Source organism: Pelmatolapia mariae, linkage group LG3_W (assembly GCF_036321145.2).
Source record: "Pelmatolapia mariae isolate MD_Pm_ZW linkage group LG3_W, Pm_UMD_F_2, whole genome shotgun sequence".
NCBI lineage: Eukaryota > Metazoa > Chordata > Actinopteri > Cichliformes > Cichlidae > Pelmatolapia > Pelmatolapia mariae.
In genome coordinates, this window is record NC_086229.1 from 59,529,261 (window position 1) to 59,549,972 (window position 20,712).

At 40.7% G+C, this 20,712-nt stretch overlaps 1 long non-coding RNA gene across 2 annotated transcripts; it reads left to right on the forward strand.

Moving 5' to 3' along the window:
• Window positions 1-5,513: 5,513 nt before the first annotated feature.
• Window positions 5,514-9,393, forward strand: LOC134624691 (uncharacterized). Of its 2 annotated transcripts, none has more exons than XR_010093609.1 (5): window positions 5,514-5,738; window positions 6,862-6,966; window positions 7,723-7,880; window positions 8,314-8,372; window positions 9,338-9,393. It is a non-coding gene; the product is annotated as an uncharacterized LOC134624691 (long non-coding RNA). The 2 variants fall into 2 exon arrangements; XR_010093610.1 differs by having other exon boundaries at window positions 8,317-8,372.
• The last annotated feature ends 11,319 nt before the right edge of the window (window positions 9,394-20,712 follow it).

The window sequence follows — 20,712 nt, forward strand, 5'->3', positions numbered from 1 at the left end:
CCATCTTGGGTTTCTACTCCAGACTCTGTCCACTTCTTCCGCAGGTCCCCCAAGGTCTGGAATCGGTTCTTCTCCACAATCTTCCTCAGGGTCCGGTCACCTCTTCTCGTTGTGCAGCGTTTTCTGCCACACTTTTTCCTTCCCACAGACTTCCCACTGAGGTGCCTTGATACAGCACTCTGGGAACAGCCTATTCGTTCAGAAATTTCTTTCTGTGTCTTACCCTCTTGCTTGAGGGCGTCAATGATGGCCTTCTGGACAGCAGTCAGGTCGGCAGTCTTACCCATGATTGCGGTTTTGAGTAATGAATGAGGCTGGGAGTTTTTAAAAGCCTCAGGAATCTTTTGCAGGTGTTTAGAGTTAATTCGCTGATTCAGATGGTTAGGTTAATAGCTCGTTTAGAGAACCTTTTCATGATATGCTAATTTTTTGAGATAGGAATTTTGGGTTTTCATGAGTTATGTATGCCAAAATCATCAATATTAAAACAATGAAAGGCTTGAACTACTTCAGTTGTGTGTAATGAATCTAAAATATATGAAATTCTAATGTTTATCAGTACATTACAGGAAATAATGAACTTTATCACAATATGCTAATTTTTTGAGAAGGACCTGTATATGTTCTAAGTATTTAATTCCTTTACAACTCCATTCTGGAAAATTAATTATATTATTGTTTTGTAATATGTCAGGGTTATTCCAGACAGGTAGGCTTAAATCATTCCTTTTTGCTAAAGCATATAGTTAGGGCTGGATCAGGTGACCCTGAATCCTCCCTTAGTTATGCTGCAATAGGTGTAGGCTGCTGGGGGATTCCCATGATGCATTGAGTATTTCTTCTTAAGTCACCTTCCTCACTCACTATGTGTTAATAGACCTCTCTGCATTGAATCACACATGTTATTAATGTCTGGCTCTCTTCCACAGGATGTCTTTCATCCTGTCTTCCCTCTCTCACCCCAACCGGTCACAGCAGATGGCTGCCCCTTCCTGTTAAAAAGGAGTTTTTCATTCCCACTGTCGCCAAAGTGCTTGCTCATAGGGGTTCATATGATTGTTGGGTTTTTCTGTACGTATTATTGCAGGGTCGACCTAACAATATAAAGTGCCCAGGCCCAGGAATGCCAACAGTGCCTGTTCAACAGAGCGGCTAGACTCAGCAATACAAGCAATTTATCTCCTGGTCTAATAATTGCCTAACTTCTTCAACTTGGAAGATAGGTATGACAGTGAAGATGCCAGGATTAAAGGTAGTGATGGTAGATTAGTTTAAATACATGAAGTGAACCATACAGAGCAAGAAAGTCAAAAGAGAGGTGAAGTGACATTATAGGCAGAATGGAGTAGGTACATGTGTCAGGTGCAATTTGAGACAGAAGGACAGCAGTTAAAGTGAATATCAAGGTTTACAACCTAATGAGGCATGCGGTGATGCCTGATTTGGAGACATGACTCTAACAAAAATACAGGAAGCCAACCTAGAGGTGGCAGAGCTGAAGATTTTAAGATTTTCGTTAGAATTAACCAGAATAGAAAGGATTGGAAATGAGTAGGTCATAGGGACAGCTGAGAATGAAGAGCCTAAAGGATAAAGATAAAGAGCCAATGCTGGGATTGTTTGAACAGAAGTAGAGAAAAGGGATGGTTAGAGTTGGATGTCTCGAGGCCGGTCTTGGTATCGAGACCGGTCTCTCGGTCTTGTCTTTGTCTTGCTGTCTCGGTCTTGCTGTCTCAGATCGACATAGTGGTTGGGAGATTTGGAGTCAACAGTATGCATGACACACAATGTAACGTTCGATAATGTGTCATGCGCAAAAACATCAGCTCTAACAGCTGTGCTTAGAGAGTGCTTTGTAGTGAATCAGAAGAGTCGACTCCCATTGAGCGAGAGCTGGCTCCTCACTTAATTTCCTTTCGCTCCTCAGCTCTCACACAGTGGATCAGCTATGCTCCAATCCCTCCATATTGTGGCCAATCACATGCGAGGATATAGGATAATATCATTATGTGAGAAACAGAGAGGGTGAGAGATGTGACAGTCAAGTGGAGCATGCGTCTGTCCTCTCAGTAAGTGAGTGAGACAATAAACAGCCGTGAGGAGGGCTGTACAAGTGCATTGCAAAAACACATAAATATGCCTGACACCCATAAACGAAGGAGCATCTGGCTGCAGTTTAAAGACTTTTTTTGTCTCGGTCTTGGTCTCGTCTCGACTTTGTCTTGGTCTTGACTCGGTCTGTCTTGGTCTTGGTCTCGATACCCTTTGGTCTTGGTATTGTCTTGGTCTTGGTTTAGGCGGTCTTGACTACAAGTCTAGGGATGGTGGATATATTGGATAATTGATGTTAAAACTGAAGCTACCAAACATGAAGTGTTTTTATGTAAAATCTAAAAACACCCTATGAAATGTGTTCATCAATTTTACTTGGTTTATTGGTCTTTCTATTGTCAACTAGAGCTACCTCTTGCCAGAAGGCAGCAGGGTGAAGAGTGTGTGTGAGGGGTGTGTGGGTTCTGCCACAATGCTGGTGGCTTTGCGGGTGCAAAAAGTGTCTGTGATGGAGGGAAGAAAGGCTATAATGATCTTCTCAGCTGTTCGCACTCTCCCCTGTAGGGTCTTGCAATCCGATACGGTGCAGTTACTGTACCACACAGTGACGCAGCTGCTCAGGATGCTCTCGTTAGTCTCTCTGTAGAAGGTGCTGAGAATGGATGGTGGGAGATGGGCTTTTCTCAGCTTTCACGGGAAATAGAGACGCTGTTGAGCTTTCTTAGTTATGGAGCTGGTGTTGGGGGACCAGGAGAGGCAAAGTCGTGAGTAAGCAGAGTGAACAGCAGTGGGGAAAGCACACAGCCCTGAAGGGCTCCAGTGCTCAGTGTTGTTGTGTTAGAGATGGTGTTACCAATCCACACTGTCTGAGGTCTCTGCATCAGAAAGTCCAGGATGCAGTTGCAGAGGGAGGTGTTCAGGCCCAGTTTTTCAATCAGGTGCTGAGGAATGGTTGTATTGAATACTGAACTAAATCTATGAACAGCATTTGTACATATGTGTCCTTATTGTCCAGATGGGTGAGTAGGGTGGTGGCGATGTCATATTCTGTTGACCAGTTTGGGCGATAGGCGAACTGCAGTGGGTCCAGTGTGGGTGGCACCAGGGTCTTAATGTGCCTCATGATGAGCCTCTCGAAGCACTTCGTCATGATGTGTGTGATTGCAACGGTATGGTAGTCGTTGAGGCAGGGCACTGCGGATTTCTTTAGCACAGGATGGTGCTTTAGTTGATGGTGGCTGTGATGGTCTGCACATTCTTTGAGCACTCTCCCAGGGATGTTTGTTCGACTTCCTGTGGGTTAACTCTGTGAAGAGGTTTTCTCAGATCAGTCGAGGTCAGACACAGAACCTGATCTTTGTGAGGAGGGGTGATCTTCCTCACCATCTCGTCATTCTGAGCGTCAGGCACCTCTGCAGTCATCCACAGTTTCTGGTCGGAGCGTGTCAATGGAAAATTGTACTTAGTAGTCAGTATAAGCTTTTAATGATATAAGTTTACATATGATAGAATACTGCATAATGACCTTTTGATGTGCTGAACATTTGCAAATTGCTAAATGTCGTGGCAGTTGTACTGTTTTTAACAGTTGCTTCAGTAGATCTGCATGCTCAACTGGGTTTCCAAAGGGGGTCACCATTCCTCTGTTATCCCATATTTTTGCAAAGTGGTGAACTGCTGCAAATACATACTGGCTGTCTGTGTGGATGTTAATATCCTGTCCTTCATGTATTTCACATGCTCTGATTACTGCAGTCAGTTCTGCACTCTGAGCTGAATGTGTGTGTGGCAAAGCTCTTGCTTCCACAATAGTGTCTGTTGTGGTTACTACATATCCTACACAATTACGCCCTAGTGCATTTTTTGATGCTGAACCATCAACAAAGATGTCAGTGAAACCTTCTTGTGGTGTACTGTAAATGTCAGCCGTGGTTTTGTTTCCTCTTCTAATTTGTCCACGCAGCAATGTGCTTTTCCCTCCGTGGGTGTTGGCAACAATGTGCTAGGATTTAAAAGTCCACATCTCACTATGTTGATGTGGAACTGTGAAAGCAGTATGCCAACATAGGAGAGTTGTCTCGCGTGTGTTTTGAAAAGGCAAATGTGCTTGTAGCAGTATAGAAGGTACTGCATGTGGTACTCTAACAGTCAGAGTGTGTCCTAAAACTATGTCAGCAGATTTTTGCACTGCCTCTGCAGCTGCTGCAAATGCCTGTACACAGGTGGGCATTCCTGAGGCCACTGAATCAAGTTTGCTTGAATAGAATGCCAGTGGCCTTTGTTTTTCCCCAAATGATTGTGTCAATACTGCTTTCATGTGTCCCTGTGTTCCGTCTACGTGTAGGTAGAATGGTTTGTCATAATCTGGTAATGCAAGCACAACGTTAGTTTGGAGCATGGTTTTTAATTTAGTAAATGCTCCTTCTGCTTCTGGTGTCCACTGTATTTTATCTTTTAAAGCAAGATCGTTTCCATAGATTAGGTTTGCAGTGGTTGCACGCATGCAGCATATTCTGGAATCTATGCCCTGCAGAAGTTGCATAACCCGAGAAAACTCATCATCTGTTGCTTAGTTTGTGGTTGTGGTGCACTTTGTATGGCTTCTTTTCTTTTGTTTAGTAGTTTTCTTCCTGCACCTGAGAGGGTGTGCCCTAAGTATGTTACTTCAGGTCTCCATAGTTGGAGTTTATTCAGAGACACTTTGTGGCCTTGTTCAGCCAGGTGGCGTAACACAGCCACAGTATTTTGTTTACACCCTTCCTCTGTGTGGCCAGTCACTAAAATGTCATCTATGTAAAGTAGAAACTATCCTCCTGCTGGCAGGAGGCAGGGCATCATTGATTTCTTTAAAGCTTCAGCATAGAGAGTGGGGCTGTTTTGAAATCCCTGAGGTAACCTAGTATAGGCGTATCTCTGTCCCTCAAAAGTGAAGCCAAACAGATGTTGTGAGTCGGGGTGTAAAGGTACTGAGAAAAAAGCGTTTGATAAGTCTATCACTGAGAACCATTGTTCTTTTGGAGTGACTTGATTCAGAATAGTGTGAGGATTTGCTACTACTGGCGGTATCATTTCAGTAACTTCATTTATTGCTCGCAGATCCAACACGTTCTCACTCCCAACTCGCCAAATGTGTGACGCATGGTCAGGCTCCCTCTGCTTCACTTATCGACGCGCAGGGTACCCCCCTGGCGTCGAGAATTGACGTGCAGGGTCCTCCTATTGAACACTATGCTGCTCCCTAATCGTTGTTTATTGATGACATGAGATTTCCGCGGAAGAGCCTGTTGTTCGTATATTTATATATTTCCGAAATCACATTGTAGTGACGTGTACTGAACACAATATATTATATAATGTAAACAACTACCTGAGAAACAGCAGATACAGCAGATAAATTAATTATAGGCTATTACTTTTGGATCGTTTATTGCATTTATGGAGGGAGAGGTGCATGCTGGGTAATGGCACAGCTAGCGACCGGGTGACTTTATTCACCCGCTTCGGCTGTTATCAGTCCATACAATGGGCGTTATTAGCAGAAATCAGTCCCATAGATATGGGCCATCCACCTGCTAGATTGTTCAGAAGGTTGTTATCATCCATCCAGATGGAGGATCACTGACAGGAGCGTGGAAGACTCCAGAATCCACTCTGGCTGGAATCCGGTGGATACAGCAGTGTTACAGGTAAGACCATTTAAACGGACAGCATTTATAGAATGACTATTAAAAGTCAGCGAGTGTCAATAATGTTAATGTGGTGGTATGTTAGTAATACACCGAGTGCTAATATAACAGCTTTAAGATGCATTTGTAGATATTATTACGTGTTTTACCGTCTTTATGGTGCTAGCTTAAAGTTACGGTGTAAACGTTAGCTTATATTGTAGTAAAGCTATTACTGTTTAAACGATGTTAGGACAGAAATATTTGCTTCTGTCATGACTGATGAAGTTACTAGTTAATAAAGTTTCCAGTAAAGTGATTAATCGCAGCCACAGATTGACAGTAAATATGCCGATTAGCTTCAATGCATCTGTAATAAATATGTGCAAGTTTCAGTGCTTCGTTTAAACTGTATGATACTTATACTGACCCAGGGTCAGTGTAAAATACAATCCTAGCTGTGTGAACAAAGCCTGGCTCTTTTAATCCTGCATGACAAACCTCAGGATGCAGGTTCTTATTACTCTTTCCTGCTGGCACACCTGTCACACCTGAGAGTCAGCTAGAAACTTACAGTGACGTGGACATCATGCAAAGACTGCCAGACTCTGTAATACTGTAAATGATCAGTGATTCAGGTTAACACTAAACTTTAAACAGTACCTCTGTGTCTCTGTGTGTGTTGAACATTTAGGATTGAGTCAGGCTGCATTGACTGTGGGACTTTAATGTGTTAAAAGCAGGTTGAAGACGGCTCAGAAACATTTGAAGATTAAAATTTAGCATTATGGCTGCTGGTGGTTTGTAAAGCCTCTACTCAGCTGTATTTTTGTTACTAATTTATGTTTGTTGTTGTTTAACACAGATTTCAGAAGAGCAAAGATGAGCACTGTTGCTTGATCCTTAATAGTTTAACTGGATTGGAAATCAAAAAAATCCAGATTCTTCTTCCACAGAAGTTTGTCAGTGTGGGACTGCTGAGTCACCTGAAGAACTCATTTCATTCTCCACGATGTTGATTTACAGAAATGTTTCACAGGAACTGATTCCTCCCAAAGGGTGAACTAGTGTGTTTCCATAGATTACCTCTGTATGAATGTACTTCTTAAATGTAGGCAAGTGTTTGTCCTTTTTTGTTCCTCAGGTACAGTACGTGATATTAAGGGCAGGCGGTCATCACTGGGGGAAGACAAGAAGCAGACGTACTTCCAAGAGGGAGCTGCAGTGAGGACACAGCCTGGTCACTGAGGTCAGAGATCAGAATCTGAAATCAGGTTTATATTTTAGGGGTTATAAAAAAATCGAAATGTATTTATAAAGAAACCTTTAAATAATATTTCAAATAATAGTCATAATTATGATTATTATTAGAAATATCAAACATTTAAGTGGATTTTCTGTTACACGTATTGTCTTAGCCCTGCGATAACTGGCAGCCTGTCTTTGTCCTGTATCAGCTGGGATAGGCTTCATCCTCCCGCGACCTTGAATTGGATACATGAATTGTATTGAATTGTATCCCAATTATGTAATCTGATCATTTACAAACTCAAGGTATCCAATCAAAATGTAAGTAATAATGTTAAAAATGGGAAAGCAGAAATAAGTGTGACATAAATGTAAATGTGTTAGCTGACATAGAGGACAGCTACATGTAGTCTGAAAAACCTTTGTTGTCACGTTTGCATGTCCATCAGCACGAGACATTCTTACATAGAAGAGTCTGTTAAAGTCTCTAACTCAGTGAAGCATTATTGGTCCCGTCTGTTTGGATAAATATAGTAAGCTGATGTTTGTCCATTTATTGACACATTTTCTCAAGTGCTTATCCAGTTCAGGATCACAGTGGAGCTGCAGCTGGATATGTTCAGTAAAGAAACCTTACAAAAGTTAACAATAAACCTGCATCTCTGTACGTTGTTGTCCACAGGATGAGAAAATCAAACTGGAAGACTGTGGAACATGTTAATAAATGTTTGTGTGTTTATGCCTGTGTCTTTCACAGGAGGCACTGAAAGGTTTCCCTAATAGTTCCTGGTGAATCAAAGCAGAACCATAAAGGTTGCTGGACTGCATGATGGCCTTACCCCTGAGCAGTCATCCTGTTAAAGGAGGAACCAGTTAGAAGCTGTTTTCAAAGTAGCTGAGCAGATTTCATCTCAAGTAAGTGATTAACTGTTTGTTCATTTGTTCTGCCACTTAAAGGACATTTAAGGACATCTTTTGAGTGTCTAGTTGAATTAATTCTACTGGCTCTCATGATCATTTGTGATTATGGACATATTTTTCATGTTCATCCAGCTATTTAGTCAATTCTATCTATTTAGTAATATCTGTCAGCTATAAAATGTAATATAAATATAAAAATATCTAAATATCTCCTGCCCGTTATATTTTAATGATGTAAGACCAGACGTCTGTTATCGTGTTACATAAGCATTCCTCACATATCAATGAGATGCTGTACAGTACAATCCTACAGACACAGCAGAGGGATAACGACGGCTATTTAACATCGTTGCACAACACAGTCGAGCTGCATGATGCAGACAAAGTGACTAAATCATCTTTTTGTGGTCTATTGTCTTCAAACCAGCAGACAAAGCCGATGGCAGAAGATGTTTGGAGAAGAACTTCAGGCCGTGTACTGACAAGGTATTTTTTTCTTGTTATCAAAAGACATTTGGAGTGACGGCTTCTACAACTGGTTGTGCTGATGTAAAGCTTACAATCTAAGAAGTCAGAGTGTTGATATTCAGCACAAAGAGAAAAGCTCACTTGTTTGAATTTATTTACAATCATAGTTTTTATAAATTCTGACTGTAAACAGCTTTTACAGCTTTGATATTGTTTGACAGTCGATATCAGGTGATGGTATTTAATTTAAAGGTTTCTATGTCCCAATGAGCCATTTACACTGACCAGTGTCAGTTTAACTGTAACACATTCATTATTTAGATCCAACATTTCTAAGAGAAAGAACTGAATGTAAAAAATGGCAGCCCTCAGGCCAGGTTTAATTGATAGAGATATATGCATGTATTATGAAATTTATGTATCCCAGATCATTTTTATTCATCTAGTCCTGGCAGACCCACCCCTTCCTCCCAAGTTAACTGCAACCCAAAAGAACTAGTGGGGCTATTTACACACTCACAACCAGTGTGGGGTAAAAAGAGCCACCAAAAACCTGTCAGCCTGCACAGATACAGATGTGCTAAAAGCTATAAGAGTTAGAAGCTCTGCTTATGGAGAAACTTTCTAAGTCTAACAGAGGACAGGTACTCCTGCCCAAATAACATGATATAACCCCACATACAGCCCAGCCATAAAGTGAACCAAGTCATTTGGTTAAAGACAGCATGGGACCAAATGCATGTAACCAGCCTGAACCAACCTAACATTTCTTCCTCCTGAATTAAATGAGTGAATGGATGAAATTTAAATGACTACAAATCTAAAGCCACTAGTTCCCACACTGGAGTTCCCTGACACTGTGTTAACTGTACTGAGCTTGTATCAACAGTTGTAACAGGCTAAGCTACATGAGACGCTGCATTGAGCGATTGTTTCTATCTTAACGGTTTCAGCTCATATGTTCTGCTTTTTCCTTTCAGTAGATCAAAGCAGCTCGTGCTCTTTCTGCTTCCATTTTGATGGCAAGAAGAAGAAGAAGGAGAAGACTTCAGCGAAGTGGCGTTCATGGTCTCAGTGGACAGTCATGATCACATACTGCATGTGGTTTTAAAAGCAACATGTCTGTTCACCACAACAATCGAGATGTGTAATATCAGTGCATGCTACGGTTTGTTCTTGAACATCAGTTCTGTTTTCTACTTTGACCACTTAGACCAAAAAAGTGTTGTTTTCAGATTCTTTCTTTTAAATCTGTAAAGCACCTGCTCATTTTTTATTACAATTAGTTTCACATAAATAGTAGTGTTTCCTTTATGATCTTTTAATGCTTACACTAGACTGTACACGTCTACATTAGAGACATTTCTGTTACCTATTTATGAGACTGGGCTGCTTGACTACAATTGGATGCAAAATCACACGGATCGTGCTATTGTTTGTTATTTAATATGATTCAATTCAATTCAATAAAACTTTATTGATCCTGAAGGTTGACCCCGAGGAAAATTTGGGTTAAGGCCAACACAGGACGTGTCTGACTAAGCAAAGATTAATCTGATCCCATTTCTACCTGTCTCTACTGTTTCAAGTGTAATTGTCAGGATATATATTTATTCCAGCTCTCACAGGGCAAAGGAATGACTCAGACGTGTCAAATGTTCTTTGACTTGATACACAATATGAAGTTCACAATTTTCTTACAAATAAAACTATAGTGACAAACATGAACAGCTGTGCTTATTTCTGAGACATGATTTTTTTGAATGTGTTCATATTTAGATAGTGTACATTTTTATGCTGAAACTGTAATGGTGAACCTGAGGTGATGGTCAACACAAGACAAATATATATAAATATAAAACAAAGTTTAAGTAATGTCTTTACCCTGTGCAGCGTGTGGACGCTGTGCACACAATCACCTTATTCACTGTAGTAAACATGCACCGCTAGCTCACGTGACTGACTGTCTCCATGGTTACATCGTATATTATTAGCTATGCAAACAGCTTCCAAAGATACCGCCATAGCTCTCTGCAGCTGTAACACTTTCATGCTTTACAAATCATTTCACTTTTTTCATAGTTATGAAGACAGAATATGATTTTAAAGTCATGCTAGGCTGTTGCTATGGTGGTTGCTGTGGACTAGGGTGGACCGCGCGTCCGATTCCTGTTATTAGCTGTCCGCCGTAGGAAGACTGCGTTCCGTTTAGAAGTAGCGACAGTCTGCCGTAACTCGAACTCAACCCCGCTTTGTTCTTTAGTTAAAGGGCTTTTACAGCCGTTCATGACACACACGCACACACACATAAAGCACTTTGCCTCACCATGAGAATGCAACTTTACTAAAACCTTTAAAGTATCAGATATAGGATAGAAAAATGAAGCAACCAGAGATTTAATGATGAAGACTCTGGGTTCTGTAGTTCACGTTTTACAGTCCTGAATGACTCACTGCACATCCAAATAATTTATTGAAGAGGACTGTAGAATGCACTTTACATTTAGACTGTTGCTGTTTAATTTTTTACATTGTTACTGTGTTATGTCATGATAAGGTTTACCTGCTGGGGGTTTGATGGATCAGCTGGACAATACAGTCAAAGACAGACTTCATCCATCATATGCAAGAATCCTAGTTGGATTTTTGTTTTCACTCATATTTTAGAACCAAATATTGAAAACAACTCCGACAGACTGGATACCTGGTCAGGGTGTACATTACCTTTCACTCAAGCATCCCAGGACAGAGCCCTGCCCCACCATGAGCCTGGGTGGATACGTGGTTATAATATAAAATGACTGATACTGAACATGAATATTTCATGAAAATCAAATTATAATATGAATTCCTAGGTGTTTGTTATATCCAGCAAGAGATTGATTACATATGTCTGAATTGCTAACCCTAACCCTAGCTCAACAGACCACAATGCCCTGGACTGTCACTATTATTACATGCTGTGAACATAAGTAGCTTTGATCACAGTTTATGTTGTAAAAGAGAAGGAATATTGAAAAAAAGATCAACATTGTGATGTTATTTCTTCCAAACTGACCAGAAACATGCTTGTCAGACTCTCACAGCAAAGGATCAGACTCACTGTGCATGACGGCTCAGGCCAATAATGTTTGTTAGATTGTCAGTTGTTTAGTGTGCTTCTGTACAGTTAGGGTCACCATCTCTATTTCAGTATAATTAATATGCAGAAAACACTAAAAGTTGATTGTCTTCCAATATTCTAGCATAATTAAAAAACTTTGTAAGTACATATTGTTACTGTCCTAATGCCAATATGATTCTTCATAACGCCTGCTTTGAAATACTGAGCTTTAAAATTGACCTGATGAAAGATAATTTACAGTGGCAGTCTGTCAGGATAATTCTGACTATAAGATCACTGTATTAATCTGAATCCTGAAATGTGCTGTGAATGAATGCTGATGCAACTCACTGTGGGAAAGCTGTTAATAAAATGAATCTGTGACACATGCAACACATTCACAGAGGAAGAGGACACAAAGGGAGGACACGCAGAGACTGTGTTAAAGTCAGAAATCCAAATCTTTAGTCAAAAACAGGCGGCGGTTACAAACAGGAAGACAAGCAGTCCATCAAACCGTCTACAGGGTTAAACATACAGAGAATTCAAACAGCAGTAAAAAATAACTGGACACTGAAAAACTTAAAGCAATGTGTGATGCAATAAATGAAGCAGCCCAGTATATTCACTGAATTACAAAATTACAAAAGAGAAAAACGATGATTTCTAAGGTTTGTTTTCTAAATGCAGGTAGAGTGTGGCTGGTAAAGATGGAAACATACAGAATGTAAACTGTGTGAGTTCGGTGAACTTTGTTAGTAACAAATGAGGTAAAAAAAAAAACAACCCAAAACAGACAAAACACAGAAAGAGGCTCTCAGTATTCATTAATAATTAGAAAGCATCTAAACATTCTGGTCGTGGATTTTTACAGTCTTAGTTCTGCTCGCTGTCATCATTATAATCATCATGATCAATGGCGAGGTCCTGAGGTGGGCGGGGCTGTCTCTGGTGATGTCACCATGAAGGAACAGCATCTGGCACGTGTTGGTGAAACATCTCAGTACACTGGTTTAGTTTCCTCTCCAGCTGGTTGACGTTTGACACTTCAACATTAAGGGGAAGAAGAAGAAACAGTGTTAGGTCAGGTGACCACATGGTTTCTAAAATAACTGACAGGAAGTAACCAGGCCGTTAGAAATGGATGGCATGTGTTTATAGTTACTGTAGTTAGGTAACTCTACGTACCAAAAGCAAAGCTGCTGAATGTTGCAGGAACATGCTCATGTGTGGTGGTCATTCAGTGCTGCTCCGGCAGGTTAGACAGTCTAATAGTGACATCCTGCCCATCTGAGAGTTTGAAAACACACATGCAAAGATTTAATTGTATTACAGTCAAAGTGGGATGTTCATTTTTGTCCTTTAAAAATGTCTGTGTATTTGAAAGCACTAACATTTAGGGATGACTCGGATCGTCTCCTTTAAAGGGGAGACAAGTGTGTCCACTGATCCACGTCACTTTACCTGGATGATGACTCCTCTCTCCCTCACCCAGAAACACTCCTAAAATAACCAAGCAAATAAATAATACCGAAGATTTACTCACATTACAAAAACATCAAAAACATCTCCCTTTGATTCCATTCCTCCATTCCTGCTAAACATCAGGCAACAAATGTCCCAGTAAATCACAGTAAAATGTAAAGCACATATTTTCTCTGCTTTGTCTAACCTCTGCAGAGCCTCTGTCAAGAAAAACATATCTGTAAGCACAAAACAAATATACATTTCATAACACGTCACTGGACAAACCTCGGTCAGTTGATTTCCTCTGTGCAGTGCAGACGAGCATCAGTCAGCAAGTCAAGGTGGTGAGATGGACTCGTGCCCTTTGTGACTCTGCTAGTTCTTCAGAGGAAACACCACCGTCTCTCCACACCGTCACCATCTGTGAGCACAAACTGCCGCTCTGGTCTGTCAGCATGTAGGAAATCACATATCACACACACAAGGGTGAAGAAACATTAGAGCTCAACTTTGGATACTTTAGATTTAAACAGATCAAACTTGCTCTTAGTTTCAGCAATCAGACAAACAATGATACCATACTGATTCTGTATGAATACAATATGGTATTTTCAATACAGGTGTCAAATTAATGTATTAAAACTAATACAGATATATGTATATATATTTTTGATAAATTAGTTTGCTAAATTAGAATATATATATTTTTTTCATTTAACAATTACAACTGAAAGAAATTAAATATTGAACAAAAATATATTGTCACATTCTGCATTCTCAAATACAAATTTCACAAAGTAAATTTTTGATTAACAGAAAAAATATGAATTACAAAAAATAATTGTATATTATTAAAATATTATGCAACCGTGACCAAAGTCAGAATCATCATTATAGTACTGTGGACTTACTGCTTGCTTAATAGTGATAAACTTCAGGGGAGATCATGATGACAGAAAACTGTAAACAACACTCTGAAGTCAAGCTTCTTTTCTTGTTTCTGTGACATCAGCATCCTGACAGACTTGAAGTTGCTAAAGATTTTAAAAAGTGATAATTATAGGGAAGAAACTTCTCTTTTTCATCCGTTAAATCAAACATTTGATGCCTCAGCTGTCTCAGTCCTATGGCATTCTGCAACTACAACTAACCTGAGGAGGCTTGGATTTGGCTGCAGGTGCCCCTGTACATCCTTCTCAGCAGCACACATGTGGGTACCATTTAATCACACTTCTTCCTGAGCTTTGCTTCATCACAAGACTAAAGGTGGCATCCTGTGTCACGGTCTTATCATCATCCAACTGGAGAAGAAACATTTACGATCATCCTGGTTTTGTTTTCTGATCCTGCAAAAAGACTGAGGACAACAAAGCCCAGAGAACAAGAGATACACAACATCCAACATTCAGACTCAACAGCCTCCATAAATGAAGAGCACCAGGTTGGTCCAGTTATACTAGATATGAGCATAATTCACATTACTGTGTATGAATAATAATCAAGAGACAAACTTTGAAGATGTAGAGCATGATGTCCCATCATCAGTCTGTAAACAAACATCCACCAGGCTTCTTTGTTGGCAGAGGTGATGATTCTCCCATCAGGGATCAGTAGCGTGTATTAACCTGTGGTCTAAGCAGCAGTCACTGAAATATTACTGTTTCAGATAAGAAATCTAGCACATAAAAGTCAAGATGGGAGGGATCTCTACAAACTGACTTACCTCTGCAAGTGTGAGGCTGTTCCTCCAGCTTCAACAAAAATCTGACTCTCCAGTCACAGACAAACAAAAAACTCCAGCTGGGAGATAGAAAACGTTGCCTGGGTCTTGCTGGATGTTGCTGGTCAGGGTCCACACATTAGCAGAGCGCTTCTTGGTCCCACTGACCCATGTGGACAGCGACTGTGGAGAACTGTTCTGGAAAATGGAAAAGAGAATTAAAATGACAAAAAGCCAAACAGAATTTCCACAAAGACTCTCTTAGAATCAGCAATCAAAAAATCATTGGTTCATATTACAATTAAATATGACCAGGCTCCTTAAATGTAAGCAGTTAAGATCTGATTTGATTTACATCCTTCACACAGCGCATTTGTCCAGGCTGTCAGGTAAACATAGAATTAATCTCAGGTAACATGACTCACAGTAGAGATTCAGTAAGAAAGATTGCCAGCTCTAATATTATTACCACACCAACACCTCAGATTTCTAGAAGTATTTAAACAAATGTCAGTCTATCCATTCATTTTCTTCTGAATATTCAATTCAGGTTCACAGTGGGAGGGTGGGGGGGTATCGTGGAAGTTTGTAAATAAAGTCTGCAACACAGAAAGAGCTGTGATCAAGCTATTTATTACTGCGCGCAGGAGAAACAACACACATCAAACATCACAGTTCACAATCATGTCAGCTCTGCCACAGAAGTCGTGCTCCCACTCCTTTATGCATTCCAAGGAAGAGGGAGGAAGTTACAAACTGATCATACCACACTTCACACGCCTTGCTATGAAACCTAACGGATCAATGGTTATGCTGTTTTGTGCCCTTGGCCTTATCAGCACCTGTAAAGGGAGTTGTTTTCTCAAACTGCTGATGCTGAAGTAAGTTCATCTAGTTTTAGAAACTTTCACTGAACAGTCTATAACAGTATCACAACTAAGCATATGCATAAGCACTTAAATACTTTAAATGAGAATAATAGAAAATTTCTATTACAGGAGCCAGAGCCTGTCCCAGTAGTCACAGGTAGAGCACACCTGGACAGGTACCAGTCTGTCAGAGGACTAACAGAGAGACAGACATCACAGTAACAAATCTATTTAAAATTAATGTAAGCTTGCTACAGCTGTATGTATGAACATGTGTTTCTGTGCTCTCAGTCCACCTCTCAGGAACCTGGAATTCATTTTTAGTCTACTTTAAACAGACCTCACAAAAGGCTGATGTGGCTGGATCAGTAGTCTGATTTAAGTACGATACCTTTGGCCAGGGATTAATCTGGTACATCGCTTCACTGCAGTCTTACATATTATCCCCACACCTGAATAAAAAATATTGATATTTACAAATAACAGATTCAGCTGATGCAGCCTGACTCAATCTGATTCCAGATGTTCAGCACACACAGAGACACAGAGGTACTGTTTAAAGTTTAGTGTTAACCTGAGTCACTGATCATTTACAGTATTACAGAGTCTGGCAGTCTTTGCATGATGTCCACGTCACTGTAAGTTTCTAGCTGACTCTCAGGTGTGACAGGTGTGCCAGCAGGAAAGAGTAATAATAACCTGCATCCTGAGGTTTGTCATGCAGGATTAAAGGAGCCAGGCTTTGTTCACACAGCTAGGATTGTATTTTACACTGACCCTGGGTCAGTATAAGTATCATACAGTTTAAACGAAGCACTGAAACTTGCACATATTTATTACAGATGCATTGAAGCTAATCGGGATATTTACTGTCAATCTGTGGCTGCGATTAATCACTTTACTGGAAACTTTATTAACTAGTAACTTCATCAGTCATGACAGAAGCAAATATTTCTGTCCTAACATCGTTTAAACAGTAACAGCTTTACTACAATATAAGCTAACGCTTACATCGTAACTTTAAGCTAGCACCATAAAGACGGTAAAACACGTAATAATATCTACAAATGCATCTTAAAGCTGTTATATTAGCACTCGGTGTATTACTAACATAACCACATTAACATTATTGACACTCGCTGACTTTTAATAGTCATTCTATAAATGCTGTCCGTTTAAATGGTCTTACCTGTAACACTGCTGCATCCACCGGATTCCAGCCAGAGTGGATTCTGGAGTCTTCCACGCTCCTGTCAGTGATCCTCCATCTGGATGGATGATAACAACCTTCTGAACAATCTAGCAGGTGGATGGCCCATATCTATGGGACTGATTTCTGCTAATAACGCCCATTGTATGGACTGATAACATCCGAAGCGGGTGAATAAAGTCACCCGGTCGCTAGCTGTGCCATTACCCAGCATACACCTCTCCCTCCATAAATGCAATAAACGATACAAAAGTAATAGCCTATAATTAATTTATCTGCTGTATCTGCTGTTTCTCAGGTAGTTGTTTACATTATATAATATATTGTGTTCAGTACACGTCACTACAATGTGATTTCGGAAATATATAAATATACGAACAACAGGCTCTTCCGCTGAAATCTCATGTCGTCAATAAACAACGATTAGGGAGCAGCATAGTGTTCAATAGGAGGACCCTGCACGTCAATTCTCGACGCCAGGGGGGTACCCTGCGCGTCGATAAGTGAAGCAGGGGGAGCCTGACCATGCGTCACACATTTGACGAGTTGGGAGTGAGAACGTGTTGGCAGATCATGTACCAAACGATACTTTCCAGTATTAACTTTCTTTACTGGGAAGATTGGAGTATTGCAGGTAGCTGAATTAGTTTTTATTAGAATTCCTGCTTTTTCCATATCTTTTATCACTGGCTTAATCCCTTCTGTTGCTTCCTTAGATAAGGGGTATTGTGGTTTAATGGGTCTGTGGGATGAAACAGTCTGTACTGTTACTGAGTCTGCATTTTTTATTAATCCCACATCAGTTGGTCCTTTCGACCACACTGTTGATGGTAGGTTTTTAAGTGCTGGTTCCTCCTCCAGCGAGAAAATTTCTCATTCTTGTGTGCTGTCGTGCAGATAATCGTTGGGTGTAGTTCTTATCACCCAGCTCAGTGTGTATCTCATGCATCCTGTTCTTTCACCCTGTGCCCAACCCTCTTCCTCTGTAGGTGTATATTTATCATTTTCTACCATTTGCAGGATGTTGCCTAATTGATACCATTGTATACCTGCTGTTTTTACAACTGACTCGTGGGGTTTTGTGATCCTATTCAGTTTTCTTACTGGGTCTGATTGGATCACTGAGCACACTGCATTTCCGCTTTTTGTGGCATATAAATGTTGCAGAGTCAGATACGGGCTTTTTAGGCTGTGTACCTGCTTATCATACAGAGGGTCTGGGCCTGGGTTTTGTTTATAGCACAGGGTATTGTGATACTCAGTTGGCTCAGCTGCTTCTTTGAGCTGTGTAAGCGGTGGCAAATCTAATGACCAGTAGTAGTTTGGCTCTCCTTTTCCTTCCCTCTGATAGGGGTCTTCCTCCGCTAACATTATTTCTGCTGTCATGCCTGTTTCTGTGGGGAGAACTCCTATCCCTAGTTTTGTCATTGCGTCTCTTCCTAATAAGTTTACTGGGCAGGTTGGGTCTATTATACATGGCATATAACAGGAGCGTTGGCTGGGTTTATGCAAAAATGTCAGTGGCATTGTTAGTGGCTAGGTTTTTACGTGCCCTGACGCTGTTTTTACAATTATCACTTCCTTAGAATAGGTTGTTCGGGGGGGGGGGGGGGGGTTCTGTCTTAAGTACTGTTTTACAAGCTCCTGTTTCACACAACACTTGCAGCTTTCTGCCATTTACATAGACCGTAAGTGTTGGCTTTCCGTCCAGTAAACTTATTAGCTGATGAACGTTATATATTTCAGCTTCTTCTTAATTGTTTTCTTTGTTTGTTAATGCTTTTACTTCTGTTTCGCCTGTCTGCCTCTCCCTTTCATCTGTTTGGGTGCTGGCAGCCATAGTGGTTGCAGCTAGTCATTCTGTGTCTGGCGTTCTCTGTGTCTTACAGTCACGTGCAAGGTGTCCCTTTTTTCCACACTCCCAACATGTAGCGCTAGAAACACTGTTTGGTGTGTGTCTAAACCTGCCTCTACCTCTTGCTCCTCCCCTATGCATTCCTCTCCCTTTCTTTTGGCCTCTGAAACCTCCCCTGTAGCCTCCACTCCCACTAAAAGCTGTAAGAGCAGTGTCAGTGTCTAGGGCAAAAACTGAGGCCTTCTCTCTGTTTTTCTCCACTGTGTGTGCATGATTAGCATATTGAAGCGCCTCATCTACTGTGCCTGTATCTTGTGTTACCCAATGTTTTTCTACATGAGACCTAATGTGTGGTAGTAATCCTTTAATTCAATTCAATTTAATTCAATTTTATTTATATAGCGCCAAATCACAACAAAAGTCGCCTCAAGGCGCTTTATTTTGTACAGTAGATAGCGCAAAAATAAATACAGAGAAAAACCCAACAATCATATCATATGACCCCCTATGAGCAAGCACGTTGGCGACAGTGGGAAGGAAAAACTCCCTTTTAACAGGAAGAAACCTCCGGCAGAACCAGGCTCAGGGAGGGGCGGCCATCTGGTTGGGGTGAGAGAGGGAAGACAGGATAGACATCCTGTGGAAGAAAGCCAGACATTAATAACATGTGTGATTCAATGCAGAGAGGTCTATTAACACATAGTGAGTGAGGAAGGTGACTTAAGAAGAAATACTCAATGCATCATGGGAATCCCCCAGCAGCCTACACCTATTGCAGCATAACTAAGGGAGGATTCAGGGTCAACTGATCCAGCCCTAACTATATGCTTTAGCAAAAAGGAAAGTTTTAAGCCTAATCTTGAAAGTAGAGATAGTGTCTGTCTCCCGAATCCAAACTGGAAGCTGGTTCCACAGAAGAGGGGCCTGAAAACTGAAGGCTCTCCCTCCCATTCTACTTTTAAATACTCTAGGAACAACAATTAGGCCTGCAGTGTGAGAGCGAAGTGCTCTAATAGGGTGATATGGTACTACAAGGTCATTAAGATAAGATGGGGCCTGATTATTTAAGACCTTGTATGTGAGGAGCAGGATTTTTAATTTAAATCTGGATTTAACAGGAAGCCAATGAAGGGAAGCCAAAACAGGAGAACTATGCTCTCTCTTTCTAGTCCCTGTCAGTATTCTTGCTAAAGTATTTTGGATTAACTGAAGGCTTTTCAGGGAGTTTTTGGAACCTCCTGAAAATAATGAATTATAGTAGTCCAGCCTGGAAGTAATAAATGCATGAACTGGTTTTTCAGCGTCACTCTGAGACAGGATATTTCTAACTTTAGAGATGTTGTGCAAATGAAAGAAAGCAGCCTTACATATTTGTTTAATATGTGCGTTGAAGGACATGTCTTGGTCAAAAATGACTCCAAGGTTCCTCACAGCATTACTGGAGGTCAAGGTAATGCCATCCAGAGTAAGAATCTGGTTAGATACCATATTTCTAAGATTTTCAGGGCCGAGTACAATAACCTCAGTTTTATCTGAATTAAGAAGCAGAAAGTTAGCGGCCATCCAGGTCTTTATGTCTTTAAGACATTCCTGCAGTTTAACTAATTGGTGTGTGTTACCTGGCTTCATGGATAGATAGAGCTGAGTGTCATCTGCATAGCAGTGAAAATTTATTCTATGTCTTCTAATGATGCTGCCTAAGGGAAGCATGTATGATGTAAATAGAATTGGTCCTAGCACTGAACCCTGTGGAACACCATAACTGACCTCAGTGTGTGAAGAGGACTCTCCATTTACATGTACAAATTGGAGTCTATTAGATAGATATGATACAAACCACTGCAGTGCAGTACCTGTAATACCTACAGCATGTTCTAATCGCTCTAATAGGATATTGTGGTCGACAGTATCGAACGCTGCACTAAGGTCTAGCAGGACAAGCACAGAGATGAGTCCACTGTCAGAGGCCATAAGAAGATCATTTGTAACCTTCACTAAAGATGTTTCTGTGCTGTGATGAGCTCCGAAACCTGACTGAAACTCTTCAAATAAGCCATTCCTCTGCAGATGCCGACTTTGCAGGACTTCTTTGAGCAAATTTGTAGGAATGGGGTTTTTTAAGACATGTTGATGG